The 21935-nt window shown below is 40.1% G+C and overlaps 1 long non-coding RNA gene across 1 annotated transcript in view; it reads right to left on the reverse strand.

The window, feature by feature from the left end:
• Positions 1–396: 396 nt before the first annotated feature.
• Positions 397–21935, reverse strand: part of LOC105723184 (uncharacterized) — a 125696-nt gene continuing 104157 nt past the window's right edge. Inside the window, exons 6-7 of the long non-coding RNA XR_001108770.2 lie at positions 12607–12662; positions 397–735 (exon numbers count right to left, since the gene is read on the reverse strand). This is a non-coding gene — a long non-coding RNA (uncharacterized LOC105723184). The remainder of the gene's footprint in view (positions 736–12606; positions 12663–21935) is intronic.

A 21935-nucleotide genomic window follows, 5' to 3' on the forward strand; every position in this document is an offset into this window, starting at 1 on the left:
GAAATTAGATTCAGAGAGGGCCTCCCACGCCCAGCCTTGAACTTGAGTTGAATCTCCCTAGAGAGGGCCCCACGCTCTCTGGTGGAGATGCCTGCTTTGTGCTGTGGAGCCCTGGTTTTTATGCTGACTGCCTACGTGCTTGGAGAAGTGTCTGGAACTTCAAGTTGACATTTGCAAAGTGTCAAAGCCCTGAGCATTTCTTTTCTAACCAAGTCCTATGAAACCTCAGGGTCCAATGTATTAAGCAAATGAAGAAAAAGCAACTGTCTTTGGGCTGTAAGTCATGCTGATGGATATAGCACTTCAGTCCTGCCTACTACATCTATGTAGGTATTGAATGTTTAAAGATCTGTTCAATACAACTTTTCAAGTGAAAACAAAAATATCATCAAGCCTTGTAACAAGAATATAATTGCAGGAGCAAAATGGCGATGTTTGGCAGTGCTGCAAAAGTGCTTGGAAGAATTTGAGGAAATATATCTGTACCTGAAATACAAGTTGTGCCTCATCTTCCTCATTTATCAAATTAAAACATAATCTTTAATGTTGCTTTTAATCTGGATTATTTAAGATTCTTAGATTCAAGATTCTGTGACATTATCCAAAGGCACTTCTCTTAGGAAGTCTCTCTGTTCCAGCTGATTTCCAACAGTGGGAGGTGGGATGGGTGACATCTGCGGATAAAACCAGGCCGTGCTGTTGAACAGTTGGCAAATCCAAGTGCTTCTCTTCTCCCTGGAATGGGTGCAGGGTTGCATATTAATTTACAATTACTCATAAAGTAGACAGCAAAGGCTTCTCTTTTGTCAACACTTAGACATACAAATTAGGTAATATTGAATGGGCAATGAATATTTCATTTCCACCTTGCCTCCTGGTGCCAATCACTATAAATGAGGCTAGATTAATATCCGAAGTGACTCACACTCTGTTAGGTATCCAAGTCTAGGCCCCTCAGACTCACTCTATTTTGGCCTTAATTTGTCAGCTGAATTTTGTTAGTGACTATGCAAGACAGAAAGAAGCAGGACCACATAGTTTACCTCAACTTTATGCTGGACATGAACTGCAGTGTTTCAAAGTGATCTTTGGTTCTGATAATATGGCAGAGCAAACTTGTAGAAAGGATGAATAAAAAATAGAAATAGAATTTTTAAAAATACTCTGGCATAATAGAAAAAAATCCCCAGGTACAAGAATTAAAGAGAGAAATCAAAGCCAGGGCAGTAATGGAGAGTTGGTATTTCAGCAAAATTTTCTAACCCAGATATAAGCGCTAAGAGCTGAAGGTTGGGGATTTAACACCCACAGGAGTACAGGAAATGTGGCCTCAGGCCCTTGCTAGGTAGGGAAAATAGAACTGAGCCTCAGCATAAAGCCATGAGCCTTGAAACGATGCATTGTCCGTTGGATGGTGACTACAAAAACGCCACATCTGAGTCCGGGAAAGAAGCAAATAAGCTTGCCGCCCATCTAGAACCCCAGTTTAAAAAAAGAAAAAGAAAAAGCTGTGTCCAAAAAATCAAAACCCCAGGTCTGGGCCACATATGGGCATGGTATCTAAATGTATACCAGTGATAATTTAGCACAGATTGCCTACGTCTATGAAAACCCTAGGATGTAATAGGGGCGATTGCGAAACTGCATTGTTGGGACATTTTTACAAATCAGGGCATGAAGGATTCACAGCTGGAAATTTACCATCATAAGGACGAGTTACAAGATGCCTCAAAAGGATAATTAGCACCTTAAAGATTCAAAATAATAGAATTATCTTTATGAGACTATAAGAGCACTTTAAATTATTAAAGATGTAAGAGAAGAAGTAGTATGACACAAGAAGCCGAGATTATGCCATTGAACTCCAGCCTGGGTAACAAGAGCGAAACTCCGTCTCCAAAAAAAAAAAAAAAAAAGGAATATATAAATATAAATAGGACTCATGCATAAGTTAGTTTGCCCAGCACTGAGGGATTTCTTAGGAGACAAGATTCTCAGTACTAAGGGAGACACTCATTAGGCAAAGCAAGTGGTGGTCAGGTTACTTCCACTGGGTAACCAAGGAGATTTAAATGAAGAGATTGTTTACAAACATGTGGACAGAGTTTGGGGAAACCAGCAAGAAACAAACAATATAACAACAACAGGGAGCCATTACCACCTAGTGTGCGACAGAGGAGAGTGTGGAGACGCACATCGTGAACTTTTGTTCCCTTACTACCCTCAAGTCTGAAGGGGCAAGGAGAGGGTGCCGTTACTGAAACTCGGAGAAATAAGCTCCATGGAGCAGCCCTTAATGGAAAGAAATGGGAAAGAAGCTAGGAGAATAAACACACCATTTTCACTCCCCTGCCATCTTCCCTCTGAACTCCTGTTGGGAGCTCCCGTTGGCTAGCCTCAGCTAAAAGCCAGAGAGCAAAGAAGTTCTTCGACCTAGTGTACATAGGCCAGGCTCCTGAAACGCAGATCAAGAAGGGTGCGGAATGGATCTGGAAGGGCAAAAGAAAAATAATCAGGACAAAGGCAAAACCTTGCAAGTTAAAGCAGGTAGTGCAATACCAGAATTAGGAGGAAAATACCAGGAAGTTAGAAGAGCTGAGCCCTGGTGGCACCTTTGGTATTTACAATCAGTGTGACTTTGAGAAAGTATCTTTGTTTACTCAAACTTCTTTATTATTAATTAAGAATGAGGCCGGGCATGGTTATTCATGCCTGTAATCCTAGTACTTTGGGAGGTTGAGGCAGATGGATTACTTGAGCTCAGGAGTTTGAGACCAGCCTGGCAAGATCCCATCTCTACAAAAAAAAAAAAAATTAGCCAGACCTGGTGGCACACACCTGTAGTCCCAACTACTCGGGGGCTGAGATAGGAGAATCGGATGCGCCTGGGGAGGGAGGTCAAGGCTCCAGTGAACCATGATTTTGTCGCTGCACTCCAGCCTGGGTGACAGAGTGAGTGAAATTATTCTAGAATAGAAGTCTCACACTGGAAACCCGTGGATCAAATCTTAGTGGAGTTGTATGTTGTTTAGTCTACAGAATGTTTTAGACTAAATCTGAATAATTTAGTAACATTGAAAAATTCAGGAAAATTCATAAAATAATGTGGATTTCTAGCTTTCTTTGTGTTTTTTGTTGTCTAAAGGCAACCCTCACTCCCAGTTCTACACTGACCATCCCTTCTGGCTCAGTCCACTTATTTGTTACCTGCGTACTCCCTGTAGGAATTGGAATTTGCAACCTTGAATAGCTCTTTCAGCTTTCAGGTTTAACAGTCTGTGGAATTTAAGGCACCACTGTAGTTTTTGACTATGAACAAGGGCTTTCTGAGTTTTTTAATTGAGGTGGATTGGGAAGTTGGCAGGTGGCCGTTTTTGCATATCTTCCTTTACATCTTAAACACAGCACATATGCAGTTTTATGAAGCATATGGTTTTCCATGTGCATGACTACACTTTGTTGATTTTTCCTTTTCCTAAGTTCTCCAAAAGCCCAGTAGAATAAACACAAGCTGCCACTTGGGAAAACAATTCTGAAGAAAAGCTCAGCTGGGGAGGAAAAAGTAAGGCAATCCAAAAAGCTGCCAAGTGACCACATTTTTGGTGTAAGTTTTTACAGTTCACAAAAACCATGACTGTTTTCTCCCCGTGGCATGATACATGATGAGCATGGTGTAAAACAGCTCATGGTGACATTGCCTTTGCTCTTTGGGCTTCTGGCAGGGAATGGGTAAAAAAGGCAAACTCAACCTCTGGCAGACCTTGATTGGAAACGTGTGAACATTTTACCCGGTGATGAGCCCTGGGTTTTACATCAGCCAACAGCCATGACAGGAGATGACAGAAAAAGGGGGGAATCTTTTCCAGGCTTGGAGAAAGGTAAATCTGAAAAGGAGTTTTTCCCCATAGACCAGCTCTGCTTATGAGATGCTCACAGTGAGTTGTCAGAACAGAGAACCTTGAGGTAAGCATTAATAAGAATTGCACTAACTTTCCCTGAGGGACCAAGAAACTGGGATTCTCTAGCCAACATTTTGTCCTGAGAACCAGTGCTCACCCAGTTCCATGGAGGATTTTCCCCTCAGCCCATCCCTCAGGGCTTACCTTGTACACAGTTTCAGCTACTGCTGGAAAATGACTCAGCCAAAGAATTAGTGTTGGAATAGATGCTCCTAACTCCTTTGCTAGAATAAACAAGGATTGTGGGTTGAATATAAATTATTAAAATGTATTAACTTTCTTCTGGACAAGTCTGGTGCTAGTTATCACCTTTGCCTCCAGGAAAGGTAAATGTGTTGTGTGTGTTGCGGGCTGAACTGGCACCTAACAAAATTGTTAAGTAGCAAAGTTTGTCTTGATGACTCCTGTTCCAGAACATCCCCTATTCCCTTTCTGAGGTCTCTTTTGCCACCCACCATTTCCATTCCTGTGTCTTTCTGAACACCTGACACCTCCTATTAGCTTTATGTGCCTGTCACTTCTCCAAGCGTAGCTGTCCCTCAGCCCCCACCAAAGTTCCCTTCTCCTCTGTGCCACTATGCCAACGAGATTTCCTGATGGGTAGGGTATCAGATTTCCTGATGGGTAGGATATAATTTAGTATCCAAAACTGGACAATTTTGAGAGTAAAAGAGAGCTGAGTTATTAATAATAGTCATAGTCTTTTTAGACCACTATAATAAAATAGTATGGACTGGGTAGCTTATAAGCAACAGATATGTATTTCTTACAGGTCTGGGGCCTGGGAAGTCCAAGATCAAGATGCTGGCAGATACAGTGTCTGGTGAGGGCCTGCTTTCTGATTCATAGATGGTGCCTCCTCACTGAGTCCTCACATGGTGGAAGGGGCAAACAAGCCCCCTTGGGCCTCTTTTATAAGGAAACAATCCCGTTCATGAGGGTGGAACCTCACAAAATGCCCCGCCTTCTAATACTATCACCTTGGGGGCTAGAATTTCAACCTATGAATTTTTAGGGGGACATAAACTTCACAGTGTGTCATTATACCTACATGACAACATTTTAGTCCACCCCCGAGAGTATATTTGTATTTCCACAGGGGTCTTCTAATGATATTTTGTTTTGACCTAGAAAAAGACTCCTAAGGTTGAAGATTCTGATGTTCTGATATAGTAACAGGTGAGCTCAACAATTTGAGGGTGGGTAAGGCTTTTGTAGCAAATCAAATCAAACCATGTAAGTGTCTAGGGAGTCCCATTTAGAAATAAATTACTCTGACTCCTACCTTTGGAAACTTTTAATTTAATTTGGAAAGTCAGGGCCAACAGGGATGAAGTGTTTAAGACAGGTTTAGACAAAAAAAGTGATGAATGTCATTTTTTAATTAAAACAAATTTTAGCCGGGCACGGTGGCTCACGCCTGAAATCCCAGCACTTTGGGAGGCCGAGGCGGGTGGATCACGAGGTCAAGAGATCGAGACCATCCTGGTCAACATGGTGAAACCCCGTCTCTACTAAAAATACAAAAAATTAGCTGGGCATGGTGGCGCGTGCCTGTAATCCCAGCTACTCAGGAGGCTGAGGCAGGAGAATTGCCTGAACCCAGGAGGCAGAGGTTGCGGTGAGCCAAGATCGCGCCATTGCACTCCAGCCTGGGTAACAAGAGCAAAATTCTGTCTCAAAAAAAAAAAAAAACAAAAACAAAAACAAATTTTAAACCTCCATAGTCTACAAAGAAAAGCAAAATACTAAACTAAACTATTCACAGAGCTGAGAACTTACCTTCTGTGGGCTGGCACAAGTAAGTAGACTGGCCAAAAAATAGCAAGAATTATAATAAATGCCATGAGAGAAACAAACCAAGGGCAAAGACAACCAAGCAGGGCTACTTCAGGTATAGTCAAGAAAAGTCTCTCAGACAAGCTGGGATTCATCTTAGACCTGAAGTATGAGGATGGCCCGACCATGTGAAGAAGCAGGGGACAGCATCCAGGCAAAGAAGACAACACATGCAAAGGCCGTGATTACTGGGACTAGCTAGATGTGCCTGGAGAATGGGGAGGGAAAGATAGTGTAGGACAAAGTAAATTGGAAAGGTAGGCTGGAACCTTGAAGGTCTCCACAGAGTCTTGATTTTATTCTAAATGTAATGAGGATCACTTGGAGTTTATGAAATTTACGTATGCCAAAATGTACAGATTTTAAGTGTACCATTCTACCAGGAGTGATAAATCCATATGCCTTACAATAAATTCCCTAGTCACAACATAGAATATTCTCATCACCCCAGAAGGTTCCCTCATGCCTTTTTCCAATCAATTACCACCCAGAATAGGCAACCACTCTTCTGATTTCTATCACCATATATACGTTTTGCCTATTCTTAACTTCATATAAATAAAATCATACACCATGTATTGTTTTGTGTCTCACTTTCCCTCAGCACAGTGTTTCTGAGATTCAACCAAGTTCTTCATTCCTTTGTATTGCTAAGTAACATTCTATTGTATAAATGTCCATAATTGGCTTATCCATTCTCCTGTTGAAGGGCTTCCTCCAGCCCCAAGGTTTTGGCCATTATAAATAAAGCTGCTATAAATGTTTCTATACAAGTCTTTTTGAGGACTTCTCCTGGGTAAATAACTAGGAGTGGAATTGCTGAATCACCAAGTAGGTATATTATTATTTCCTTTTATGTTTTGAATTAATTTTATTAAGATAATTTACATACAATAAAATTCACTTATTTTAAGTAAATTATTTGATGAGTTTTGACAAATACATGCAGTGTGTAACCATCACCACAATCATAATATGGAACATTTACATCATCCCCAAAATTTTCTCATGCCTCTTTGCAATCAATGTCCTTCCCCAACTTGTTGTCCTTGGCAGTCATCGATTTGCTTTCTGTCATCATAGTTTTACCTTTCTTAGACTTTCATATATTAATGAAATTATATGGTTATGTGGTCTTTTATGTCTCACTTCATTTGCTTATAATGCTTTTGATATTTATCCATGTTGATACATGTGTTACTGGTTCATACCTTTAAATTGCTGGGTAGTATTCCATTGTATGGATATGCTACCATTTGTTCATCCATTCATTTATCAGTTGATACACATTTAGGATGTTTTCAGTTTGGGGCTGTTATGAAAAAAGTTGCTATAAACATTTAAATATAATTTTTAAGACTGAAGTTGCTTAGTTATGTGCTAAGTATATGTTAACTTACATGAAAGTGAGAAATATATTCCTATGTAGCTTTTCAATTCACATTTCCACTAGCAATGCCAGAGAGTTCCAGGGGACTTTTAAAATTTTGGCCATTCTAGGCCAGGCAGAGTGGCTCATGCTTGTAATCACAGCACTTTGTGGGAGACCAAGGCAGGAGGATTGCTTGAGCCTAGGAGTTTGAGACCAGTCTGAGCGATAGAGACCTCATATCTACTAAAAATAAAAATAAAATAAAATAAATAAATTTTGACCATTCTAGTTAGTGTGTAGTAGAATGTTATTTGATTTGGCTTTGACAGTTTGCTTATGGTTTGTCTAAGTGTCAATCTCTTTGAGATTTATCTTACTTGGAATTTGTTGAGCTTCTTGGATATGTAGGTTAATGTTGTTGTTTTTTTTTTTTCATAAAATTTGGAAAGTTTGGCCATTATTTCTTCAAATGCTCTTTCTATCCCTTACCTACCTTACTCCCACTCCCACTTTGCATCTCTTGGTATGCTTGGTGTTATCCCATGGGTCTCTGATGTCTTGTTGATTTTCCTTCATTCTATTTTCTTTTGTTCTTCAGACTGGGTAATTTCAATTGACCTATCTTCATATTTGCTAATTCTTTCTTCAGCCAGTTCAAATATGTGGTTGATCCCCTCAGGTGGATTTTCACTTTAGTTATTATACTTTTCTACTCCAGAACTTGTATTTGGTTCTTTTACATAATTTCTCTTTAGCGATAGTTTCTATTTGGTGAGAGATTAGTCTCATAATTTCCTTTAGTTTTTTTGGACATGGCATATTTTAGTTCTTTAAAGACATTTAAAATAACTGATTTAAATTCTTTGTCTAGTAAGTCTAATATCTGTGCTTTTTCAGAGAGTTTCTATTGATTGCTTTTTTCCCTGCATATGGGTCATATTTTATTTCTTTAAGTATTTCATGATTTTTGTTGAAAACCATATATTTTAAATAACATAATGCAGCAGTTCTGGAAATCAGTTTCTCTCCCTTTCTAGGGTGGTTGTTGTTGCTGCTGCTGCTTTCTGTTGTAGTTATTGTTTGTTTAATGACCTACTTCTATCAAATCTGCATTCTTTGTTGAGGGTGGCCACTGAAGTCACTGCTTAATTAGCTTACTGGACAGCTAATGACTGTGCAAATATTGTCTTAAGTGCCTAGAACCGATAAGTCACCCAGTCTTTGCAAAGCAGCTGTGTGTGAATACAGGAACATGCTCTGAACACTTAGCAAGACAGTTGACAGCTCCACCTCAGCCCTCAATTTCCTCTTGCATAGAGCCTCATGGACAGCAAGAAGTGAGAGCTTAGGGCCTTCGCAGGCCTTTCCTGGCACAGTGCCATGCACATGGTTTCTTAGATGCTCAGCAGTATGTAAGAGTTTTCTCATTGCTTTTACAGAGGAGAGAATTTTCAAAGAAGCTTACTTTGCCATTTTTCTCAGTTGGTTTTATTTTGCATTTTCCTAATGACTAATGATAGATTGGGGAAATGTCTGCTTAAATCTTTTTACATTAAAAAATTATGTTACTTTCTTTTTGATGAGTTTTGAAAATTCTTTCTGTATTTTGTATACAAACATACCTCTCTATCAGAGATATGTTTGGCCAAAATTTTCTCCCAGTTTTTGGCATATATTTTCAGTTTTGTAATGGTATATTTTATAAAGCAATTTATTTTTATTTTGCTGAAGTCTGCTTTATCATTTTTTTTCTTTTATGGTTAATGCCTGTGTCCTAAGAAATCCTTCTCAAACCTAAGGTCACAAGGTTTTCTTCTAGAAGTCTTACCATTTTAGTTTTATGATTAGATTTATGATCCACTTTGAGTTAATTTTTGTATATGATGTGATGTTCACATTTGTATATGTATATTCACTTGTTCATGAACCATTTATTGAAAAGCCTATTCTGCTCCTCATTAAATTTCTTTCACATCTTCATCAAAAATCAATTTACCATATACAGTAATTCTATTTCTGGATCCTCTATTCTGTCTCATTTTTGTATATGTCTATCCTTACACCATTATCACACTGTTTGATTACAATAGTAATTCTTGAAATTGTGTGGTATAAGTCTTCTAATTTTGTTTATTTTTTTCTGATAGGTGCATATTTATAAAAAACTTCCCACAGCATTCCAAAGTAGATGTGTCATTTTACCCTCCACACAGCAATGTATTAGAGTTCCAGCTGCTTCCAAAGCCCCTGTCAACACTTGGATTGTCTGTCCTTTTTAATTTTAGCCATTAGGGTAGACAGTAGCTCATTAAAATGTTAATTTACCTTTCCTTGATAATTAATGACTTAGAGCACCTTTTTGTTTGCTTTCTGTCCTTACATATGTCTTCTTTAGTGATGTGTCTTGTAAAGTTTCTTTAATTGAGGTTTTGGTCTTTTAATTATTGATTTGTAAAATGATTTTATATATTCTGGAATAAAAGCATATATGTATAATAACATTTTACATAAAGTCTAAGACTTTCTTCCATTTTCTTTCCTTTTTTTTTTTTCTGAGATGGAGTCTTGCTCTCTTGCCCAGGCTGGAGTGCAGTGGTGCAGTCTTGCCTCACTGCAACCTCAGCCTCCTGGGTTTAAGTGATTCTCCTGCCTCAGCCTCCTGAGTAGCTGGAATGACAGGCGTGTGCCACCATGCCTGACTACTTTTTGTAGTTTTAGTAGAGACAGGGTTTCACTATCTTGGCCAGGCTGGTCTCAACCACCTGACCTCATGATCCACCAGCTCGACCTACCAGAGTGCTGAATTACAGGCATGAGCCACCACGCCTGGCCTCTTCCATTTTCTTAACTGATGATCATTAAGCTTTTAATCCTGATGAAGTCCATATTTTTTTCTTTAATGATGAATGCTTTTTGTTTTGCATCTAAAAATTTTTGCCTTTCCCAAGGTTATGAATTACTGAAAGTTTTATAATAGAAAGAGCACAGCACACTTTTTGTTTTTAATGTTTGGATTTATGATTCATTTTAAATTGTATTTTTGGCCACTATAGTGGTTAGTTGTTTTTTTTTTTCAGATGTTTATCCAGTTATTTCTGTGCCAGCTCCTTTCTCTCTTTGAATTGCCTTGGTGCTTCCTTGAAGTGTTTTAAGCAGAGAAGTACTATGATGCATTTCTGACGTGAGGAGGGTGGACTGGAAGTAGTAGGGAGATCAGTCAGGAGGCGACTGCAGCAGTCCAGGTGTGTTGTGATCGTGGCTGCAGCCAAGGTAGCAGTAGTGAAGATGGGGAGAAGAGGAAGTCACATTGTTTGTCCAGATTCTTGGAGACTGATTTGTGTTGATCCTGCCTGCTTCCCACTTTCACCAATCTCCGCAGTTTCCGCACACAGAAAGGGACAGCACAATGTGATAGGCCAACTCCATGAATGATGAATCAAGTGTTGGCAGTTTTAGTCTAGGCTCTGCCACTAAATCTTAACTAACCTTGTGAAAATGGCATTTTCTCATAACAAACTAGGTCATTAATGATGTTGTCTTTCATACTAAAATGATATAATTCTATGCTGTTCTCTGAATACTCCAGGAAAGGTGGCCAATGAATTCCTATGTCAATATACTCTTTTTGATCTTTACCTTATCTGAGCTCTCTGTAACACTAGGGACTTCACCAGCCATTCCTTTCCTCTTGAAATTCTCATTTTCCTGGGTTTCCATGTCTCTGCTTTCCTGATTCCCCAATTTTCTCTCTGGTCAGTCTTTCCTAGTCTGCATCACTCCTTTCTCTCCATTTTCACAACTTCTAAATGTTGGTCTTACCAGGACTCTTACCATGGGCACATTCTAATTCTGCATTTCTTCTGGGTCATCTCTTTCATATTCATGACTTCAAGTATCTAGATACTATTTCTTCAGGTATCTGGATGCTATTTCACACATTGTCTCTTTTTTTTTTAAAAGACAGATTATTGCTCTGTTGGCCAGGTTAGAGGGTAGTGGCACAATCTCAGCTCACTGCAACCTCTGCCACACAGCCTCCCAAGCAGTGGGGACCATGGGTGCACAACACCACACCCAGCTAATTTTTATATTTTTAGTAGCGATGAGGCTTCACCATGTTGAACAGGCTAGTCTCAAACTCCTGACCTCAAGTGATCCACCCGCCTTGGTCTCCCAAAGTGCTGGGATTACAGGGTGATCCTATTTCACACATTTCTATCACCAGATAATGTCTTTCTCTCTTGAATTCTGAACTTACATAGTTAACATTTACCTGGTCATCTGTACCCAGTTATGTCCTAAGTCCAAAATTTAACTTATTAACATCTCCCCCAAAATAATCTCCCCTCCTTGACTCCCTGTTTTGATAACTTCTATTTCTACCTACCCAACCTCCCAAGTCAGATGCCTGAGAGTCATCCTAAACTACTTTCTTTCCTTGACTCTCCACAACCAATCCCCGAACACTTCCCTTCTCTTTCCTAAATATTTTTCATGTTCTTATCCAAATTGGAAGGCTTGTGAAAAGGGGTCACTATTAGTAATAATACAAAGATAACCAGTGTAAAGCAGGACGATTCTGGGCAAACAACAATGTATAATTAGCCTAAAGTTGAGAAACAGAAGTAATTCATTCCAGAGTGGTTTGAGAAAGCACATTGCTCTTGAAGAATTGAGGGAATCACAGCCCGCTTAGTAGTCTAGGGTGTCTGATGGGGACCTACATAGTGAGAGATGAAGCTGGAAAGGTCATTGCAATACCAGATTCTGCAGGTGTAAAATGTTTCTCACCTTGAAATTATCCATAAGTGATAGACAGTACTGGTTGACTGCTTAGAATTCATTTTCTTTCCTTTCTAGCAAAAGCCATCTCCCATGTAACTACATGTTTCAGGAGAAGCTGACCCTACAGCCACCTCCACTGGTGAGTCTAATGGGTCCACAGGTCATCTTTATCCCTGTGCCAGAGATTGGCTCATGGGGCAAATGACCCAACTCCAGCCAATGACACATCAGGGGAATCTGCTGGAGGATTTCCAAAAAGGGTTTCCTCATTCCAAACAGAAAACCATAAGAAAGGATTGTCATGCCTATAATTGCTGCAGTTATTTTAATTCCACATATGAGGTTGAAACGATCTTTGATGGCCAAGTGAAGAGATGGAAAAAACAGGATTCAGGATCACTTTGTGAGTTGCTAGGTTACCAACCCCTGCCCTACTTCTGGACTTCAAATACAAAATGATACTTGCTTTCTTACTTAAGCCCTAAAGTCAGGATTTTCTGTTACTTATAGCCAATAACACTCAGATATGCCATGAAATTTAAGAATGTGAAGTAATGGCCTTGACTTTCACAGAACTGGAGGAAGTGTGACTGCCATGTCACTAACTGTCACTATCACTTGTTGGACAATTAAGGCTACTATTTATCTTACCTTGTGTTGTTGCTTATCTTTCTTTGGATTATGTTGAATATGCATCCAATCTGGAACTTTAAAAAATCAAAGTCAGTGATCTTTTTCTTCTTTGTAGGCCCATAATCCATTACATAACCCACACATTTTTTGTCAATCATTGACTCCCTTCTTATTCTACCCACATAGATTTTTTTTGGAAGGTGACCAAAATGCTATCTCTATTTGGAGATAATAATTAGTCTCATCTTCATTGGTTTCCTCTTGAATGCAGAGGGAATTATTGGATGAGTAAATTGGAACATGGTGGCCATGTGGCCTGCTGCCCCCATGTACCACTTGGAGACCAGCCTGGCATGGAAATGACCAGATGTTGGAAGCTGAGCTGTTGGTGAGTGAAATAAATAAGTTAGCTGTTCCACTTCCCATCTGCATGGACAGCTTCTGCATTGCAAAACTACCGGTGCTTGTCATTTCACACGGCAGCAGTTAATCTCTTAACCCCTTCCTAAACTTGGCATTGGAAAGCCCTTGATGGCCAATTAGGCTGTGTGGGTATATGTTCACTAGTGCCCGTCTGCCACAGGAATAGAAGCAGTGGCACAATTCAGATCAGTACCAAGATACACAGATGCTCCTGGATCTGAGGAAGCGACCTATAGGAAATGAAGAATGACCAGATAAAGGCAATAAGAAGGGAAGTAGAGGGGCTTATTAAGCAGCTCTGGATAAGCAGAGAAAGGATGATGGTTCAATATGTAGAGTGTGCCAAAAATGGGCTTGTTTCACAGGTTATTTGAACACAGAAGCAGGGCTTTCTTTCTCTCTCCATTCATTAATTATTTTTCTAAGTAGACTAATAATATATGCTTTTTGTGAAACATTTGAAAAATGGAAGAAAGTGTAAGAAAAAAATAAAAATCACCTACACACTTACCTCCTAATATTTCAGTATATCTGTTCATGTCTTTTTTTCTAGTTTTGTGATCATTTTTTTCAGTCGACAAATATTTATTTCCACAAATATTTAATGCATTTTGTATGTGTCAGACACCATGCCAAGCACTAAGAATATACTTGTGTTCAATAATTTGCATAATTCCTTATCTCCTAGAACTTTGAGTCTAGCAGAAGTGACATATAAACACACAACTGCATTAAGAATTATTTAATCTCAAATTTGACAAGCTCAGCAAAGAACAAGTATGAAGTCTTTCGGAAGAATGGGGCATCCTAACCTAACCTGGATGTAGGGAGTACTAAAAGAAAAACTCTGAAGGTGAGGCTGGAATAATGAGAAACTGCTGGCCAGAGGTCAATGTGCTGGTCCTAGAGGGGTAGAGTAGGGCAGGCTGGGAATAGAAAGGAAAATTGGTGGTTGGGGAATAGCTTGCCTGAGGTCTTGATGAGGAGACAGTGACTAGATGGGGGTGAAGTGGCTTTGTGGAAATTAGGAAGAAAAATAGGAGCCAGATCCTACAGGACAAGTATTAACAAACAACAGCCCAGGGGCCGAATCCAGCACCCCACCTGTTTTTGTGAATAAAATTTTATTGGAACAGAGCCACACCCATTGATTTATATAATGTCTGAGGTTGTTTTCACACCACACTGGCAGGGATGAATAGTTGTTACAGAGACTGTAGGGTCCACAAAGCTTAAAGTATGTACTATCTGGCCTTTTCCAGAAAATTTTGCTGACCCCTGCTATGGGGTTTTGTGGTTGAGCATATGATGCAATTCTTTTACCACAAGTACAATGGGAAGACTTTGAGAGGAAAGCAAGGAAGAAATCATCAGATTTTTCTTTTAAAAGAACTCTAGCTACAGAAGTATGTAGAGATTAGAAGTGGAGACTCTGGATGGATATTGGACACCTAAGAGTATCCAGGATACAGGGGTTGGTGGTTTGGACTCAGGTTGTGTCAAGTGAGCACAGAAAAAAAGAGACAGATTTGAGGTCTCTTTAGCATTTGTATGGGACAGGACTTGGTGGCTGATTTGGGAAGGGGAAGTAAGGATAGAGAGGTGTTCAGGAACACCCAGGTTTCTGCCTGGTGCATCTGCATGGATGAGGATGTCATCAACCACATTGGGAGCTGTGGAGGAGAAGCAAGATTGAGAGGGAAAGTCAGGAGCTTTTAGCACCTGTCTAGTTTAATCACAATGGGTAATATAATAAATCCCTATTAATGGACATGTAGATTGTTTCTATTATTTTTCTTTTCAAAATAATGCTGTGATGCAGTAAAAGGAACAGTCAGCAGAGTAAACAGGCAACCCACAGAGTGGGGGAAATCTTTACAATCTATACACCTGACAAAGAACTAATATCCAGAATCTACAATGAACTCAAATCAGTAAGAAAAAAACACAAACAATCCCATCAAAAAGTGGGTTAAGAACATGAATAGGCAAATCTCAAAAGAAGATATACAAATGGCCAACAAATATATGAAAAAAATGCTCAAAATCACTAATGATCAGGGAAATGCAAATCAAAACCACAATGTGATACCCCCTAATTCCTGCAAGAATGGCCATAATTAAAAAATCAAAAAACAATAGATGTTGATATGGAGACGATGAACAGGGAACACTTCTACACTGCTGGTGGGAATGTAAACTAGTACACCCACTGTGGAAAGCACTGGAGATTCCTTAAAGAACTAAAAGTAGAACTACCATTTGACTCAGTAATCCCACTGCTGGGTATCCATTATTCAAAAAATACACTTGCACACGCATGTTTATAGTGGTGTAATTCACAATAGCAAAATTGTGGAAGCAACCTAAAACCCCATCAATCAGCGAGTGGATAAAGACACTGTAATATATACATACACAATGGAATACTATGCAGCCATAAAAGGGAATGAATTAACAGCATTTGCAGTGACCTGGATGAGACTGGAGACTATTATTCTAAGTAAAGTAACTCAGGAATGGAAAAGCAAACATCATATGTTCTCACTAACAAGTGGAATCTAAGCTATGAGGATGCAAAGGCATAAGAATGATACGATGGACTTTGGGGACTTGGGGGGAAGAGTAGGAGGGGGTGAGGGATAAAAGACTACAAATATGGTACTGTGTATACTGCTCGGGTGATGGGTGCACCAAAATCTCATGAGTCACCACTAAATAACTTACTTATATAAGCAAATACCCGCTGTATCCCAATAACTTACAGAGAAATAAAACAAAAATAATGCTGTGATGAATTCATTTGTGCATATATCTCATTGTTTCCTTAGACTGTAATCCTAAAAGCAGAATGGCTGGATAAAAGACTATATACATTTTTAAGCTCTTTGAGCTATATTGCTAAATTGTCCTCCAGAATGTTATTTCCATTTATACTTAGACCAGTGTGTGCTGCTGCAGCCATTTTTGGTTCAGTAGGCACAAAATTGCCGTAGGGTTGGGTGTCAGAATCTGTCCTATGTCTTTAAAAACAAAACAACTCTTTTGCTTCCAGCTCAAGATATTAATGCTTAAAAGATTTCCATGTTTGAAAGGATTTTTGTGGTGCTGGCCTGTAAGTTGACCTTTTTGAGGTGGATAAGAAACATTCTTCAAAACTGTGGTTGACATCCAAGGTAGGAATTCTGGCACAAGAACCTTTCCAGTTCTATCTCTCCTTGGTGTAATAAAAGGTAACTTACAACCCAAGTCACATTAAGCCCCTAATATATGTGAGCTGGTGTTCCAGGCCACATCTTCTCTCTGTCTCCAGAGAGGATTTTGTTTTTTGTGGCACATCCATCTCCCATCACTCTCCATAGCCACACTTCACACTCCACAATTTCAGCAGCCAGACTAATAAAGCCTTTTGGCACAAAGCATAGGTTTCAAGCATCAGGGAAGCCTTCTGGGGTGACCATGTAAGGAAAGGGAGGTCTGGTATTGAAGCCAGGCAGACTTGGACATGAACCCCCAGTTCTATCTATTGCTGGTTTTCTATCTTGTGAGGTCATGTAACTGCTCTGCCTTCACTTTCTCTTCTGTAAAACAGAAATTTTTTGTAGCTAGCTTAGGAATTCTTGGGAAGAGTAGTGACAAGGTCCAGCAGATGCTGAGTCTAGTCCCTGGCACTGAGCAGGTATTGGATAAATGGTGCATTACTGAAAAATGAAGCTGGGGAGTGGGAGAGGGTCTGTGGAATTTGGGGGACTTCTGCCCTCTGCACGTCAGCTCTATAAACTCTGAGACCCTAAAGTCTCATAGTTAATCGCAACTTAATACACCAAATTAGTCACAGCTCTTTATTTAAGAAGGAAGAAATCATGAGTGAGATTAATTTTCCAATCTCATTTTAGGTGGTCAGCTCTCAAGTAGAGGAAGATAATCATGGGAGAGGTGTGCTGCAGGGCCTGTCTTCTGCAGGTATCTTTCTCACTAGCTGAATGTACCACCTGAAACTTACAGCGTGCATCTTGTTATTGCCGAGATGCCCTTGTGAAAATACAGATATCTTCAATGGAAGCTGCTAGATGTTAGCACAGACTCTGGAGTCAGATGACCTGGGGATAAATTCCGTCTCCCCTACTTGTTAACTATGTGACTTTGGACACGTTACTTCATATCTCTGTGTCTCAGTTTCTTTATCTGTACAATGTAAATAATAGTGTTTAGGGAAGAGTAGATGAGATAATGTCTGGGACATTATAAGTGCTCAATTAAAGTTAACTATTGTTAGTAGCTATTACTAAACCCTGAGAAGAAGGGATAGGTGGTGATATGACTCCACTGAGAAAAAACTTAAGTTTCTCCTTCAACCAGGTGAGTTTCCATAGGCTTTCAAAATAAATGCTATTTCACAGATGAGGGCAACTAAACCTCAGAGAGATTAACTGGTTCTGAGTCACACAGCTTCATCAGGATGCCCTGAAGAAAACAGGATATAATGCATACCCTCCTTTAGCTGTGCCCCCAATAACCTCCTGAATAATTTCTGGCTTCCTAAGAGAGGGCTTTTAGTGGTAGCCCCTGAAATCCACCTGCACCCTCTCCCTGAGATAGTCTATAGTGGACAGCTCCCAAATGCTTTCCATTTTGAGGAAAGACAGCCTGAAGAGCAACTTGCAAAAGCAAGGTCAGATACGTAGCCCAGAGCCATATGGGTGTCACACCTCGGTTCTTATGGTGATGACTTGGCACATAGAGATGAAAAAAATCATCTCCAAGACAATGTAGGTGACTTATTTACAGATGATTAATCCCGTTGTATACCACTGCCGAATCAGCTCCTGGCCTCACGCCTGGTGACATGGGGAAAATACCACTGCTTCCGTGTCTTGGGTACATTTCCATCTGCCGGGCATTCTCTGGGTTCCTGGGGGAGGTGAGTCAACAGTCTGCCAATACTATGGATTTAGTGTCTTGATGTGGGTTCTAATGAAAGAGTTCTTACAATGTTTCACACATTCCCACCCACGCTAGCCACAATGGTAATATCAAGCCCAGAGACCAGAAACAGGAACTTGCTTTCTTCCAGCTTTAGATCTTCCACCTAATATGATCAGAGAATTCTTATTTTATTCAACATGTCTTTCATGAGTGCCTACTCTGCACCAGACACTGTCCCAGAATAGAAGAAAGTACACTTACAGAAAATTTGCTATGATCTTGAAGAAACAGAGCTCAGACAATAATTATAAAAATATCTCCTATTTATTAAGCATTTACTGTGTGCTAGTTACTGTACCAGGATCATCACAGTTTATCCTCCCCAAAGCCGTTGGCTGTAGGTCCTATGGTTATCCCTATTTTTCTCTTAGTGAAGACAAACCACAAAGAGGTTAAGAAGCTTTCCCAGGATGGCACAGCTGGGCAAGTGGTGGAGTTGATTTTACCCAAGTGCAGTCAACTCTCATTATTTGTGGCAGTTATGTTCTGTAAAGTGGCTATGAGCACTGGATTAGCGAATATTAAACAGTTGCTCCTAGAGGAAATACATGGTTAGATTCCTTTGAGCCTCCAATCAATATGTAATCTGTTTTAATTGTGTTTTGTTTAAACACATCTTATTCAATATGTACTTTTGACTCATTAACATTGAACATATAGCCAACAGCACTGTGACCCATGCCCAAATTAAGCTTCTCTTACACATATATTTTGTCTGTAAGGCACACAGCAGCCTTCTACTTAGGATCACTTCAGCACTATGCTTTGGGACCATTTTAAACAGCAAAATCACCAATATAAAGCATAAAAATGAGAAAAAAAAATATGGGACACTAAATAGACCACAAAAGGGACACTTGTTCTCAGTCTGAGAGCTGAAACGAGAAAGCAGGGGATCACATTGTTGTCCCACCTCAGCTAGTAATGCTTGTGTTGAGTGTTGAGTGACTCAATTTTTTTGCTGCTATAAGAATCCTGCAAGTGAACACAAAAGTGCCAGGAGTGTCGATTTTAAAGTTACAAATAAATTTTAGCCTGTAGGGAAATTCCATTCATAAGGAGGATTGACTACAGTCTTATTCCAGAGCATGTTTTTACTCTTCTTCACACTTTACCCTGCTGTGGTCATCAGCTTCTAAGATGGTCTTCAGGGATCCCCACCTCCTGGTCTTCATTCCCTTGATAACATCCTTGGTAATGCCAATGCCCTTGAGTACGTGCCAGACTTATGTGGTATAAGTTCATGGAATATCACTTTTCAGGTTCAATTACAAAAAAAAACTATAGCTTCCATCTTGGACATTCTTTCTCTTTTGTTAGTTCTCTGGGAAGCTTGCTGCCATGTTTTGATTTGCCCTATGGAGAAACCAACATGACTAGGAATATGAGAGAGCCAGCAGGACAATGAGGCCCTCAATACAGCAAGAAACCAAATTCTGCCAACAACCATGTGAGTAAATAGATCCTCCCACAGTCAAGACTTAGAGTGAGACTGCTGCCCTGACCAATGCATTAGTTGTAGCCTTGTAAGAAACCTTAGAGCCAGAGGTGGTGAGTTAAGCCATGCATAGATTCTTGGCCCAAAGAAACTATAAAATAATGTCTTTGTTTTAAGTCCCTAAACTTTGTTTTAAATCAGTAAGTTTTAGGGTAATTTGTTACAAAACAAAAGATAACCAGCAAAACTGCCTTCTCAAATGCTACATTTGTGATATTGCATAGCATTATGAGCTAGATTCTTTTTTTTTTTTTTTTTTTTTTTTTTGAGACGGAGTTTCGCTCTTGATACCCAGGCTGGAGCGCAATGGCGCGATCTCGGCTCACCGCAATCTCCGCCTCCTGGGTTCAGGCAATTCTCCTGCCTCAGCCTCCTGAGTAGCTGGGATAACAGGCATGCGCCACCATGCCCAGCTAATTTTTTGTATTTTTAGTAGAGACGATGTTTCACCATGTTGACCAGGATGGTCTCGATCTCTTGACCTCGTGATCCACCCGCCTCGGCCTCCCAAAGTGCTGGGATTTCAGGCATGAGCCACCGCGCCTGGCCCAGTCCATTTTTTTTTTGTTTCTCATTTTATAAAAACAAACTTTCAAGCAAAAGAAAGATTAGATGAGATGGAAAGATTCAGGTGGCCAAAGTGATACTCAGTGTCTGCCACTACTTCTTTCTAATCCTTATCTGCAGAAGAAGCCCTTTGAGCAAAGGATGGTGCAAATGTTATTTTTTACAAAGTCACCCCACCTAGAATCTAATTGTATTAATCTTCTCAGGTTGTTATAAAAGAATACCAGGGTGGCTTAAACAACAGAAATTTGTTTTCTCACAATTCTGGAGGCTGAAAGTCTGAGACCAAGGTGCCAGCATGGTCAGTTTCTGCTGTGGCCCCTCTTCTTGACTTGTAGATGGCCATCTTCTCGCTGTGTCTCTCACAGAGAGGGCTCTCTAATGTATGCTGTTCTTGTAAGGGCATTGATTCCATCAGATTAGGACACCACCTTATAACCTCATTTAACCTTACCTCTCTAAGATCCCTATCTCCAAATACCATCACACTGAGGAATAGGGCTTTAAGCCAGGAATTTGAGGAGGGCGAGTAGGGGACATAATGAATATAAATCAACATTCATTTATTGGCCACTAGGTCCAAAACTAGGTAGAGATTAAGGATGTCACTCCCAGTGTATAAGCCTGAAACTTGATGTGGAAGGGGACCAAGAGATATCCAGTAACGAAATCAACTTCTTACCTCTCCACTCCTTGATTTCTGGCAGGCACACTAAAACAGATAACCCCTTCAGGGGAGGCCTGAACTTAGGCTACGTGTAGTGTTAGTAAATGGCTCAAACAACTCCAGACTCCTCATTTTACAAATGAGGACCTTGAAGCTCAGAAAGACAAAATGACTTTCCCAGGGTTGCAGAGCTGGTTAGTGGCAGGGCCAGGTCTGGGTTTAAGTGTAGTGGCTTTCATCCTCTTGCCGCTTCCCCTTGGCCAGGCTGGAGGATGGGTGTCCTGAGAAACCCTTAGAAGGAGGACACCGAACAAATCCTTGAAGTCTCCTGGGCATGTGGAGGTTGTGATGGAGGTGTATTGTGAGTGTGAGTGTGTGTATGTGGCGTGTTGCTGGCAGCACAAGGCAGCAGAGCTGGCATTTTTGTCTTCCTCATGATTCAGTTTCTTCTCTTGGGCCCCTCTTCCTCTATAAAATAAAAGCTCCTCTGGCAGTTCACTAAGGGTAGGGATTGGCAGATTTTTTTTTTTTTTTTGAAAAGGACCAACTAGTAAACATGTTAGGCCCTGTAGGCCAGACGATGTCTCTTGCAACTCAACCCTGCCACTGCAGCTTAAACGTAGCCATAGCACATATATAACTAAATAGGTGTGGCTGTGTGCTAACAAAACTTTATTTACAAACAGATAGCAGGCTGGATTTGTTCTAAGGGATATATTTTTAGAGCTGCTGGAACTAGGGTGTTTGCTTTGTCCCTGACAAACATCCTCACATGAACTTACTCATCCCTTCTCTTATCTTATTTTGCCAAGTTCTCAGATTCTAAACACCAGGACTCCTCGTGAATCTGTCAGCCCCCCTCATTCCAGCTCTGGGTCTCTGTGTCACCACCACTGCCACCTTGTCATTATCTTATTTCATGCCTATCACTGGACTAAACACCTTACACTTTTTATCACATTTAATTTTTTCAACGATACCAAGAGGTAAGTATCACTCCACATCTAACATGACTTGCCTGAGGCTTAAAGAACTAAGTAACTTGTCCAAGGTTCTTGTAAATACTAAGTACTGATTCTGACCTTTTTTTTTTGATTTGTAAATCCCAAGCTCTTAATAAATTCTCTACTAACTCCTAAATAGATGGTTTTAAACTAGCACAATGAGAAAAATCACCAAAGTGAAAACAATATAGAGTAACAAGAT

The sequence above is a fragment of the Aotus nancymaae genome, unplaced genomic scaffold (assembly GCF_030222135.1).
Source record: "Aotus nancymaae isolate 86718 unplaced genomic scaffold, 86718_ANA_hifiasm-v0.15.2.pri h1tg000015l_0, whole genome shotgun sequence".
Lineage (NCBI taxonomy): Eukaryota > Metazoa > Chordata > Mammalia > Primates > Aotidae > Aotus > Aotus nancymaae.